Source organism: Lathamus discolor, chromosome 2 (assembly GCF_037157495.1).
Source record: "Lathamus discolor isolate bLatDis1 chromosome 2, bLatDis1.hap1, whole genome shotgun sequence".
In the NCBI taxonomy this organism is placed as follows: Eukaryota; Metazoa; Chordata; class Aves; order Psittaciformes; family Psittacidae; genus Lathamus; species Lathamus discolor.
Window position 1 is genome coordinate 115704816 of NC_088885.1, and position 13875 is coordinate 115718690.

At 42.9% G+C, this 13875-nt stretch overlaps 1 protein-coding gene across 2 annotated transcripts in view; it reads right to left on the reverse strand.

The window, feature by feature from the left end:
• Positions 1-13875, reverse strand: part of KLHL14 (kelch like family member 14) — a 61250-nt gene that overhangs the window by 22911 nt on the left and 24464 nt on the right. The gene's annotated exons all lie outside the window — the stretch shown is intronic.

A 13875-nucleotide genomic window follows, 5' to 3' on the forward strand; every position in this document is an offset into this window, starting at 1 on the left:
TTATGAATGTATTTCTTATTAATGAAAATAACATTTTTTTCATTCAAATGTCAGGAGTTATTGTTTTGATACATCCTCTGGAATAATACCAGCCAGGCTTTTTCAGTGCAGTTCTCAGTTTAGTCATTTTAATTGGCTACATTTTTCATATGTGAGCATCTAAAGTAAGACACTTGAATTTATGCTGACACACCAGGTGGGGCAAACATAACATCAGGAATAGGTGGCATGCTCAGCTCTCCCCTGAAATAAACTGTTTTAAAGCTACTTGGATGCAAGTTCTGAGTACAGACCTGTCTGCTTCCATGGGTGAAATTCACCCTGTGGCAGAATGTTCTACCCGGTTTTCAGCGACTGTTTGCAAGGACAAATTTTAGCTCTATATTTTCAAATCTACAAGCACCCACTTGCATTTCATTTGAACAGTAAAATAAAGCTATCTACTCCCATCAGTGGTGTCTGAATAGGAAAATAGTGCATTCCCACCTTAAAAACTGACATTCCTGCACAAAAATCCTGCACCGTTGCGTCAGGAGACACTTATCCAACTCTGTGATTCACGCAATGTTAACCTCCGCAATGGCTGCTCCCCAGTAGAATATGCCATGTACCTACTCAGCCCTGGACTTAAAGGTAGAGCCCAACATCCCAATGTGACATCTCGTCACATTGTCACAGTCTCAGGATGAAACATTCATGTGTGACATTTTGCACAACAAAATCTCCTCATGGACCAAATGATGAATAGTCCCTGATGGGACAAAATCACAGCAGAGTTGCCAGAAAGCTCCAGAAAGAAATACTATTATGTCCCACTGGAGGCTTTCAGATCCTCCAAGATGTCAGCTCAAGGACATGTATTCCCTTTTCTAACAGTGCCACAGGACGGAAGACCCTGACTGGGAGTGGTGCATTAATGCCCAGCTGCTTGTGACCACTTGCATCTATTTGTGGCTCCATTTCTACTTGACCTTGAGATGTATTCACTGTTTTCAGTCTCAGTACTTCCTACCCTGCTCTCCACAATAAACTAACATATTAATTAATCTACAGCAACCAAAAGGGTTTTTCTTCCCACTAGTCTTGAAGTCATTCCAGAAGAAGAAGAAAAATGTGATTTCCCATTTGGAAAACTATATGGAGGAGAGATGTGCTCTTATTTCACCATATTAAAACGGTGGTTTTGATGCACTTAACTCGGAATAGATAAATTCAAACCTTCACTGCTATGTATATTTAGACTTTTCCTTTTAAATACTTCAATATTCACAAACAAAAGGTTTTGTTCACAAGAGGATCCACCACATACCTAAAGCACTAGACATAAAGATGAAGAGGAAAAACCTTAAGAAAGTTATTTCTTTCCCAGAAGAGATGTAACTTGTATGGGTATCTGAAGAGAAGTTTAAAACACTAACATGCCTAACTTTCGGCATGCCCAAGCACAGCATGCAGAAGCAGGAAAAGTCCTACCTAGGCTGACTAAAAATCTCAGGAAAGCCCAGGAGCCCCTGTCAGGGACAACATGAAGGCTCTGGGTTAATCTTTAATGAACAGGCCACTCAGAAAACACACAGTCAGGGTGCTGAGGGCACCAACAGCACCCAATGGCCCTGACCAACCAACCCCCAACACCACTTGCACATGGGTGCAGGACCTGCATTTCAGCTCAGGCCTAGGCAGCCTGGATGGGGCCTGGATGGACCCCATGTAGGTAAGCTACAACACATCTCCAGTCCTGTCTTTGGCCTTGTCTTCCGGATGGACTTTGGGCCTGTGTTGAGACCTGTCCTTGTGGACCCACCATGTCCCGACACATACCCATAGGTGGGAATGTTGCTGTCTGAGATTACTGCAGCCTAGACCTTAACTGATTCTGCATGTCCATACCAGCACCCTGGGAAAAAAAGGCACTTTAGAGATGCCCCAACAAAGCTTAACATTCTTATTACTGCCAAATCAGTCATTCTGAGTACCAGGAAATACATATCTTACTGTTCACAGTTTTTCATGATGGACAGAATTAAACTGTATTTAATTAATATTGTTCTTGCTCAGGATAGACAATAACAGCACACTCTAAAATGTACTAACCACGAGATATACAAATACAGAAGGAAACACAGGAATCAATCCTCATGAATGGGGTAACACCAATACTGGTTTCTCCAACAAAGGAGAAATGTTTCCAGACAGAAATATTGCTCTGCGAGACCTCTTCTCACAGATGGGCTCCCAAGGAGCAGAAATGGCAGACCTACATTTTCAAATTCAGGTAAGGAAATCTGATGTAGGCAGCAACACCGCATGCTTACAAAACTGGCACAGATCACTTCCTTTGTAAGTCTACCCACAGAAAATGAAATGAGAATGGATATCTGAAAAAAAAATAATTAATCCATTCATAGATCAGGACTAAATTTATGTTGATTTTCTTCTGCTTTCTAAAATAAAAGCACTGGTTAATATTTTCAGAAGAACTGATACATAAAATGTGTTGTGATGCCTAATTATAATGATCAGAAAAATTCACTCCATATGAGAACTCATGTCTCCTCAAAAACTTCTTGTGGATTTAGAAAGCATCCAGTCAGGAAACAGAAGCAAACCCATGTTTCTCAATACCAAGAACTGAATAGCAACCTGCGAATCATAGCTCAAGCAGCTGCTATTTAAATCAAGCAGTATCAAAATTCATGTGCTGAACCACGTTCACACACAATCACAAATAACTCACAAATCACACAGTAGTGCATAGTTATGGAGTGCTGACAAGTGGGATAAAAGGTCAGGGTAATTTAAATCATTGGCCATGTTGGGACTGCAGTACTTGACATGTATAGTAAAGTTGTTGTGATCAATCCCAAATACTTAAAATACACATAATTAAGTTTCCTCAACTAGTTTTTTTTGTTGGAGAATTTAATTGTGCAAACAGCATTGTTCATGAAAGTATGATTTTCAGTTAGTTAAAGAGAAGCAAGGACTGACACACAGAGTTGGCATAAATGGAACTGAGACTCGTGCTAGTAACCATGGTTTGGACCAGGTTCTGGTGGATACTGAAGTCAAGAAGGGAATGAAACTGAAATGGATGGGGACTGGTCTGGTCAGGTCAGGTCAGAGGGAATGTGGCAGAAAGGACTGAGACTGGAGGAAGAGACGGCAAAATCAGTGAACACAGCAGCACATATTGATCCAGAGCCCCAAGTCCTGCACTCTTAATGCTCCTCTGCTGTCAATACATCTGGGTGGAAATCTGTGCTGTTCACACTCCGCAGTTCCCAGGACACACAGCCTCCACTGTCACTAACAACCGCCTCAGTTAAAAAAGCAGTGATATACAGCAGATCTACAAAGCCTTTATGATGAGCTGTTTCTCAGCATACTATGAAAAGGCTGTTTCACCTTCAAGTCTATGAAAATGCTGAGGAGATGTGGGACATTTGCAAGTTAGGGATTGTCATTATAAGAGGCTATAGTGCACGTCTCCTCTGTCCCCTGTTTATGCTGGTATGGTCCTTAAAGAGCTAACCATGATACTTCCCAGCTGCATATCTTGCTGAACGTTCACTCCAAAGAACACCAGAGACCTGCAGAAGCTGCCACTGCAAGAAACATTTCTGCTCTTTCTTGTCCCAGGTCCCATCACTCTTTGTGATGGTTGATGCATGCATGCAGCCAAGCAATAAACAAGTAAGAAAGTAGTATTTTTTTAAGGTACACTGAATTTAATCCAGGTATTTCCCACTAAGCTTCCCTGCATGGCCTCACAAATTGGACTGAGCAGGAGAGCAAGGCCATGAAAACAGGGGAAGGACTGATGTATCATCAGCAGCGCCAGCTTGCATCAGCTTACTGTGGCTATGAAACTACAACCTCAGCACATGAAACCTAACCATTTAAATGGGTCTAACCCAGTGTTGCTATGTCCCTGTTCCTCTCATTGTCCAGGTAATCTAGGCCCCTCTTCGCACTAGCATAGTCTCTTCTTGGCATTCCATAGTGAGCCCTTGCAAAGCAATAAACTCATGGGAAATGGTTTCATGCCTGAGCAGGCTCACCCAGGAGTCAAATCAGTTCCAGCACTGACATGAAGAAGCCAAGACCATGGGATGGGGTTCGGGTGGGAAGGAACTTGAAACAACAGCAACAGCTTCGCCTACCATATGGCCACAGGCTCTGTGCAGGGGATGAAGCCACCCTATGAATGAAGCAGGTAAGAAACAAGACCTCTGACCACAAGAGGTTGCTTTACTTCTGGAAAGTGTGTAGGGAGAGGCTGAGGGCTGCAAGAGTTAAGGCAGATGTGCCCTGACATGGAGGACATGATCCTGATTTTATTGCAGTGCTACACAAGTCCTTCAAGTTATTTTTTCCACAGTCCCCTGTTCCGAGGACAGTAATGACATGTGCTTCATTTTCACAGAGCCTGATCTGATCCCTGTGTCTGATACTGAGGAGCACTCTGCACTCACTGCTGTAACTGAGATAGATTGGAGGGGCAGCCTGGAAAACATGGTTCAAGCGGTCCTGAAATGGGCTCCCCAAATACAGGATACCTTTGACTTTAACCTCATTGTACCTCTGTTCCTCACCTGCAAAATGGGAACAGTGACTGATTATGCTCCACACAAAGAAGATGGTACAAAAATACCACAACGAATGCCAACGAAGCAGTTGGCCCCTGTTGTTGTGCAGTCTGTGGAGAAAACCTTGTGAAAAAATTGTGTCTTCTAAAAAGATTTCAGTAGTGTGTGACAGACAGGATCTACTTGCTGAACAACAGAGAAGAAATACAGTGAGCCAGCATTCAGCACGGTCTCTTCTGCGCACTGACATGTAACAAACAATAGTGTGTGATATCATTAGAGATTGTATCTTAATGCTTTTGAAAACAGAGGCCGAATTAAGGTTACAGAAGCAGCTTAATTCTTACATTTTCTAACTCCAGAGGGCTTGGTATTGCTGTCTGTCTAAGGCTCTTTTCAAGCTTGGTGCATGTCCCCTCTTTGTGATCCACCCTAGGTCTGACAGGCAGATAACGCCCCCCTTATCCTGCGGCTGCTTCAGCATCCCTGAATCACCCACGAAGGTGCTGTGGAGCCCGAAATCTACCAAGCCCATGGCCGGAGTCTACCAAGCTCTCCTCCTCCTGCCGCATTTCCCTCCCGGCAGCAGTTTGAGGCTAAGCCACTAGATGGGGTGCGGTGTGCTCGGCTCCCCCCTCCCCCGGGAGAGGCATTTCCATCATCTTTTGGCTTCAGGTTTTGCAGCCAACCAAAAAAAACAAAGAGGTGAAACGCAGCACAGAAAAAAAGACATAGCCAGCTTCTCCCAAGCAGTGAACTTCTGCTTGTTCCTTGTGTTCGGTGTGAAAGGGAAGAAATCAAATGGAGTACACAAACCCCAGTGAAGGCTCCGCGCATCGATCCTGGTGGCTGCTGAGCCCGGCCGGTCCCCTCTGCCTGCAGTGGGCACGGCAGGTGCTCAGGCTTTGGCAGGGTTACCAGTCATACCTGCTTTGCCTCGTCTTGTCTCGGCTCCCCAAACCCAGCCTGCATGAGGATCAGTCAGTGATTCCTCTGTCAGTCCACGCACATTTGCTTTTCTACTCCACATGCCAGTCCCAGTGAAACATAGCAGGCGCAGTTCCCTTCCCCACAAATACACCACCAAATTTCTCTCCCTCTCTCTCTTAATAAAGATCTGGAAACTGGGTAAAACAACAAGCCCGCATGTGACAAAGAGTGTGCCTCCTCATTACAGGGGTAAGGAAGAGGAAAGGTAAGGATGTGAGGAAACCGTGACACAAAAGAACCAACCTACAGAATTCAAGGTAAAGAATCCTTTCTAAAATAGTCACTCCTTCCCAATGGAAACACAGTGCTTTACTCAAGGTTAAACCCAAACTGAACTGCATAAAGGCAGACAGATTATGGCTGTCTTCTCATCTCCCTAAAGAAAAAGCAATTTTGGGGGTAAAGCATGCAGAAGCTGAAGTGTGCCTATTCCATCAGGAATGTGCATAGGGCCTGGCATTTACCTGCATACACACTGCTGCCAAATTGCACCTTCTTTCACTCTTTCCCAACTGCTGCACCTCTCAAGGCATCAGCCAGCCCACTAACACTAGTTATTATTAAACCCATATATAAAATGCAACCAAGCACTCCTTCCCAACATCCAGCTTCTTCCAGCCACCCATGAAAATACAGATATCCTGAAAATACAGAAACTTCTCATGACCCAGCCCAGCCTTGTAAGCTTCTGCAGACTTCTCTCCTTCCTCTCCATGGCCAAGAAAAACAGAGAAAAAAGACAGGATCATTCTGAAGTCAGTTTTCTTCTGCTTGTTTGGCATGGGTAGAGAAAGTCCTCCTCCCCCTCAGCAGAGGAGCTACCTGAGGGCAGCTGCTGGGGATGCTCCTAATATAGGGCAGCAGTACTGACAGGGGTAACACACCCTCAGTTCTCCTCTACCCAACAACAGTACAACTTGCATTTTGCAGCCTGTCACAGCTGGGGTTGCACAGGCCTATATCCCTGCTAGTGGCCCAAAAGACGTCTTGAAAGAGTCACACATGGGGTACACCCAAGGGGCAATGCAGCACTTGATTAGGCAGGATTACATCTTAGCTGTGAACTGGGATATGAGCACGAGCAGACAGATTTATGCTGCCCAACTTTATGTCCTGTCACATGCCCTGCAGGTGAAAACTCAACTCAGCCTTCATTCCTGATGAATTTGGATTTTCACAAAGAGAAACAGATGAAAAAGATGTGGCAGAAAAAGAAAAGCACGGGAAATAAAATAAAAAAAATGCACTTGAGGAGTTCTTATTTTAATCCACAGACAAAATGTGCAGTGCATCAGTACTGAACATTAATGCAGCCTGATCCTGTCTGAGTTTGCAGTCTTCCTGTAAATTAGTAAAGCCAGAATAAAATCCCAAATGTGGTGCAATTTATCAAAAATATTCATATTGACACTGCTGATCTGGCTAAAATAAATATGTTTTTATACGTATTAGGTCACCATTTATACAAACAGTTTTGATTCATCCTATGGAGTGCAAACATGATAAAGCAATTGCTTTGGTTTAGCACTGTGCTTGTGAAAATCACAGCTTATCTAGCTGGGCTGCAGTAATTGTTTCTAGTCTCTTACAATTAGAAAAAAGCCACTAGCTTAAACTACCTTAAAGCACTGATTGGATCATTTCAAAGAGCACATTTCACCTTGCATTTGTAACCACCTAGGAACATGAGCAGCAGCAGGCATTGTGGCTCAACTGGTGGGTCTATCTTGGAGAAAAGCAGATGAGCTGCATCTCGTGCAATACTTTGACCATAACAGAATCACAAAAGATTCAGACCCAGAAGAACCTACAGATGACAAACAAAAAATAGTAACAACTACCTGCAAAATAAACTGGTGAAATCAGTCTACCCCTTATGCCAGTGGATCTCATTTACACAGGACAAACCCACTGAAATTTTGCACTGACTCTCCATACCCCAAGAAGCAGTGTGGCTTTCTTATCTGAGAAATAATTTTGTTAAAATTCTGTGGAGTTCTTAAGGCTGAACTTAAGGCATTGAGTCTGCAAAGACAGTGCCGTATGATCAGCTGTATATTGCTTTCAAATGATAAATCCTCTGATTTATTTTGTTTTCTGAGATAAAGAAGTACTTTTTGGTGTTCTGCAACATGCAGAACCTCTGAGCAATCATGAAAACCTGTTTGGGGCACTTGCTGAGATCCATGTCATTGGAGGTTCACAAACCTATTGCAGTACAGGGTGAATAAAAGTAATTTTCGTAAACATGAATACTAAGCACTTTTGCACAAATCTTGTCTTCAAATCACATTACAGATCCTGTGGGATTAGCTGTCTGCTCCCTACTCTACAGTACAAGTGCTGATAACCCAAAACATTTTCAAAAATTACAAACCGGACCACTAAATCCAAGATGCTACATAGACCCGATGCCCCTTCAATTTACTTTCTTCAATTTACTTTCAATTTACTTTTAATTTTCAACCACAAGATCAAAACCTCCCATTTAAAAAATAACCGGCTGAATCACAAAGCTTTGTCTTAACATACTAAATGTGCAAGATCAGAGATAAAATTGTTGGCAACACTGCTAATGTAACTCTGCAGCAACTTCCCTGAAATAATCAGAATTAGGTACTCAGGCTTTATTTAGACCTATGACAAAGGGCAGTATTATTGTTGCTCTTTGAGGGGACAGTCTCAAGGCAGAACTATGAGTACTGAAATTGTTACGGTATGGTATAGTGATACCTGAACTAACTTCAAGTGCTGACTTAGCCCCAGCTGGTGTACTCTCAGGTTCTCTTTGGTTTTAAAGGTCCCCGTTGGGGCCCAAGTTCAGCAGGTGAACTTGGTTCCACTGGTGGCAGGAAACACCATATTAAAAAGGTGTATAGAAATGATCAACAAATGGGTAAATCAAATACTTCTTAAAGATTTTTAATGTCTGTGTTTGGGTTGCGATAGTGAACAACCACGAATTAACTACTGCTAAGTAGAACAGACATTAAATTTGAAATACATTTCATCTACAGATTTCATGGAGTGGTATGAATTTGGTCCAAATTAAGTACTGATAAGTAGAACAGACATTAAACTGTAATAGATTTCATCCATAGATTTCACGGAGTGGTATGAATTTGGTTCACACAGTTCACTTTTCTTACCTCTAATATCCCAGACTCCCCTTTGCTTGTGTTTTTCCCTGTAACACTTGCATGACATTTTTGCACCAGACTCTGGAGCCCACCCAGGACAAATTCCAATTCTGGCATGTTCCCCCCTTGTCCAACTACGCAACCTATGAAACCAGCCACCCCTCAACCCTGCCTGCACCCTCCATGTGGTTCCTAACACCAACAACTGGTTCACAATCATTAGTCTTTTGAGTACTTTGGTGCCACCTCTGCAGCCTTGCTTCTGTGAGGAGTAAAAGGCTTTCCATCCCTGTCATGCACTACTTCACAACCCCCAACAGCATCCCGCAAAGCCTCTGAGCATCAGGGAAATGCTCTCAAGAATACTTCTTGTCTTACTGCAAAAAGGTAATTAGCGACTTCAGAAGCAGAGGCAAATAACTGTGGTATTGTATGGGTAAATGACCAGCCCTGGAAGAATTATTTTTTTTTTTTTTTGGTGAAAATCAATAGGAAGTGGTAGATCAATAGAAGTTTTCTGTATAAAACCACTTTTTTTTTTTTTTTTTTTTTTCCCTGTGTCCTGGGTTTACCAGGAGCCGTTTTGCTCCTTCTTAGTAACTGGTGCAAGCTCTGTGTTTTGACTTCCAGCCTGGGCAGAGAGCTGATAACACCGATTGTTTTTAATTGTTAAGTAATGTTTACTCTGGCCAAGGACTTTGTGAGTCTCATGCTCTGCTGGGGACAAGGGGTGGCCGGGAGGAAGCAGAGACAGGACACCTGACCCAAGCTAGCCAAAGAGGTATTCCATACCATAGCACGTCATGCCCAGGGAGGTAACTGGGAGTTACCCGGAAGGGCACACTGTCTCTTCGGGGGGGTCGAACTCGTTTGGCAGTGGTATCGTATTCTCTTGTTATTTTCTCTTATCAATATTACCATTGGCGGTAGCAGCAGTGATTTGTGCTATACCTTAGTTACTGGGCTGCTCTTATCTCAGCCCGTGGGAGTTACATTCTCTCGATTCTCCTCCCCATCCCTCTGGGAGCGGGGAGGGTCGGGGCGGGGGGGTGAGTGGACGAGCTGTGTGGATCGGTTTAAACCACGACACCCTGAAAAAGCAAGTTTAGCACTATTCACATGATTTATTCTATTATTTAAAGATGCATCTTCATTTCTGTTGAACACTATTGTTTTGCCATGTAAAAGACAGAGGACTTTTCTCTAAGGAATCAATTATTTTCTCTGAGGACAATGAATTATTTTCCAATTCTGAAAGTTTCAAATCAAAGCCCTCAAGTGATCGCAACTGCTTCAAGCGAGTACCAGCACCATTTTACCTGGGGGGGAAAGCCCTTGCCATGGCAGCCCTGCCTCTCTGAGAAGAGGCCAAGCACCTGGAGTGAAGCCAAATCACAGCTTCAGGAGAAGGGATTCTATGTCAGGGCTTTATTGCTGTTGTAAATATTTGCAGCTAAGAAAAAACTTCTGAGTGCTGAAATGATGATTTCTTGGAGCTGCACTGCAGACAGCCCAAGAGCTGACAGGAGGACAGTGGCTCCAACCTTGCTGGGTAAAATGTGCCCCAGAAAGTCCCTGAAACACCCCGCACATTAACAAGACTTCAGTTGGAGCCTTGAGCACTGTATAAACCCTTACATGGGAGACCTCTGACCTGGACAGATCTTTCTTTCCTGAGGCTGAAGTTAATGGGAGCTAGTAAATGCCCAGCCAATTCCAGCAGTTGTGATTCTGCTGAATAAAACAAAGTTTAAATGAGCTTGTGCAGACATTAGTGGTAATGCAGCTGGGAGACAAGGACTGCACAGGGACTAGCCAGAAGGATGGGATTTTGGACACCACAGATCATCCAGCTCTGTGCTACTGGCTGCCACAGTGCTTAAAATAATTGTAGTTCTCTCGAAATTGTATACAGACAAACTCTGTCCTGTGTTAATGCACTGTCATATGAAGTTGTTTATAGGCAGTATTTAGTGAAGTACTTAAGCATGTATTTAAACACGCTGCTGAACATCAATGTGATTAATACTTTGCTGAATTAGAAATATGATATGAATACATTTTTCTGCTGTTCTAATTTTTCATTATATACATTTACAAACTGGTCATAAGGATTTTCTTTCAGTTTTGCATCCAACAAAAGTGTTAATTTGGGAGTCAAATTCTGCCTTAGTTATGCCTGCACAATGCCTTTCACACGCATGAGGGCAGATGATGGCTCCACGACCTTTAATTTGACTTCTTTTCTGTTAGTCTTTAATGATTCATCAAGGGGGAAAAAAAAATTGGTTCTTTCTTTCTAATCCTGAAGCTCTTTGACATTAATTTCATGTCATTTCAATCAGAAAAGTACATTTTACATATGTTGTATATTATTGTTAAGGCAGTGCACATACACCAGCTGTAATTCTTGACCTGCAAGCAAGAAGCTACTGGTGAGTACAGATCAGAGCCATACACTCTGTTCCTTCGTGTGTAAAACTGGGGAGGAAAGGAGGGGAACAGAATCAACGTGGCTCTTACACCACGTATCATGGCAATTCTATTTAAATCTATTTTAATGATTTCTAATAACATAATTTGCCAACCCTCCCCACCTTGAAAGTGCTGCAAGCACACCTCCCCCTCAATTTTTCCTTTCCTGTTTAACCCGAGGAGAAGCACTGACCATCTCCTACTTTTAGGTTTTGGAGTCAAACCTCTTTTTTTTTCCCTTCCTCCTTTATAAAGAAAAAAAAAAATCCGAACTCAAACCACTGGCCTACCAATATATACTGAGGTGCTGTTTAATGTCACCACTGTAAAACTTGTCACTTCACTTGCATTTATCTAGTTTTTACTCACGAAGAAACACATTTGATTTAATAGTTTTAGCTGTAGTCATCTCGGAGTTGAAGACTTCCACCCCTCCTTTAAATTAAAGCTAAATCAGATGCATTAAATACATTATCTACTTGTAACAAAATGGGAAATTTTGAAATGATTCAGTCACAGATAATTTGTTACTGAAAACAACAGGCTCACATCAGCCACTAGCTGTGGGTGTTTGCTGAGCCCAGTGAGTGTCTGAATAGGCTTAAAATCATAGAATCACAGAATCATAGGGTAATACGGGTAGGAAGGAACCTTCAAAAGTCATCTAGCCTAGCCCTCATGCAATGAGCAGGGACATCTTCAACCAGCTCGGGCTGCCCAGAACCACATCCAGCCTGGCCTGGAATGTCTCCAGGGATGGCACTTACTCAGATCAGAGAAAAAGAGACATTCATACTGAATAAAGTATCCGGATTCCCTTTCACAGTCCCTCTCACCAGCTCTCAAGGATCCCAAGTGGGAGTTTTTCATACCAAACAACAGGCTTGCTTCCATGCCTCAGCCCTCAAGCACAGTTCACACAATGCAGGTTAGCCCAGGGCACCACAGCTGGAAACCAGCTTCTCCTTCCATGCCAAAAATACAGCCTGGTTTATTTCACACACTGCTCCCTGCAGTTGGTGCAGACAACACCAGCCCATGTTAGGCTTCTGCCACTTGCCTGAGTCCACCAACAGCACTTTCTTGTATCCTCAGACACCTGTAATGTGACTTACTGCATTCAACACCATGCCTTGGTGTCCTGTTATAAAGAGACTACTCTGGGAGACAGTGACAGCACCTCCCACGCCTTTATGCACATTAAAGTAACTCACAAGAGCAGGAGGAGTCTTAGGGCAGCACTGGAGGAGACCAACATGGAGAATGGGGGCATCCTGCACCGTGGGCAGAAGGGGGGTGTGAGTCCCCTGCCAGCAAAGTGGCTCAGGTCCTAAACCACAGCTCATCAAAAGCCAGCACACCTCTGAAGAGGCTCAAAGTCCTGTTTGTTTTTTTACCCCTTGGTGTGATATGTTCACAAGCAGAGGGAGCCTGGTCATGGGGCAAGGTAGGGTAGCTCATACTACAGCTGCCTTTGTTGCTCCTGCCCAGCAAATACCAGAAGACATCACTTGTCTAGCCTGGCAGGAAGGCATATGTCAAAGCAATTTATTAATATGTCCTAAAAGATGGAGGCCAGGCCAGGATTTGTCCCTTTTCTAGTGCTCACTGTGATCTTAAGCAGTGGGATTTCCACCATTTCCCATGGGAGATTATTCCACAACATAATAGATCTCAATGTCAGGAAGATTTTTCCTGATATTCAGCCATAATTTGTATCCATGAATTATGAGCTACTGTCGACATCACACCCATTGAGGCATTCCTAGTGCCTGCTTCATTTAAAATTATATGCTCTAGTTATGCAGGCTTCCTGTGTACTAGGGCAAAATGCTTTTTCTGCAGGTTAATTCATTATTATTCAATTTGTTAACACTTTTTTTCTCGGTGTGAACAGTCATCCTGTATTTGCATACCCTATAGTAGCACAATCCCCATTTGGGAGTAGGATCACAACATATAAATATGACAACATACCAAAAACCATCCCCGTAAAGCCCTATTAGTCTGTTCTTGCAGATTTCAGTCAAATGAAAGCTGTAGCTCATACAACATCTGGTATGAGACAGAAAGCTTAGGAAAAAAACCCTCTCAAATTTGTAATAACTTTTATTTCTATCTTAAACAGAGGAAGATATTGGAGTAGGGCAGTCATGTAGCAGAGGGAGAAGGCACAGGGAAGGTAAGGGGGAGAGCAACTTAATGAAGCTGTGAGAAAATAGAGGAAAATTGAAAAGAGAAATTAATTCCTGCAAACAACGAGCCACTGCAATACAATAAGGTCATACAACAGCAAATAAAGTTGGGGATGCCAAATGTGCACCTCTTGCCATTAACAGCACTTGCAAAACTGAGAAACCTGCTTTAGCAGGCTTCTGAAATCTGGGTTGCAAATAATTGGGTACAAAAGATTTCTTGGAAGGGAACTGCCGTTTGTTTTAAGAACACTGGAGAGCAGAAAAATTATAAACCATGCATCAATTTGTCAAGAAAGTCTGAGGATTTATATGAGCACTTTTTATTAGTATGCTTTGCCCATATAGTGGTGCTTTACCATCCTGTTTGCAGCCCATCTACACATAAACAAAATGTCACATAAGACACTGAAAAAAAGGGAATGCTTTGTAAAGTAAGCAACTTCACAAAGCATTTTGAAGTAGAAACACACCAGAGCTCAT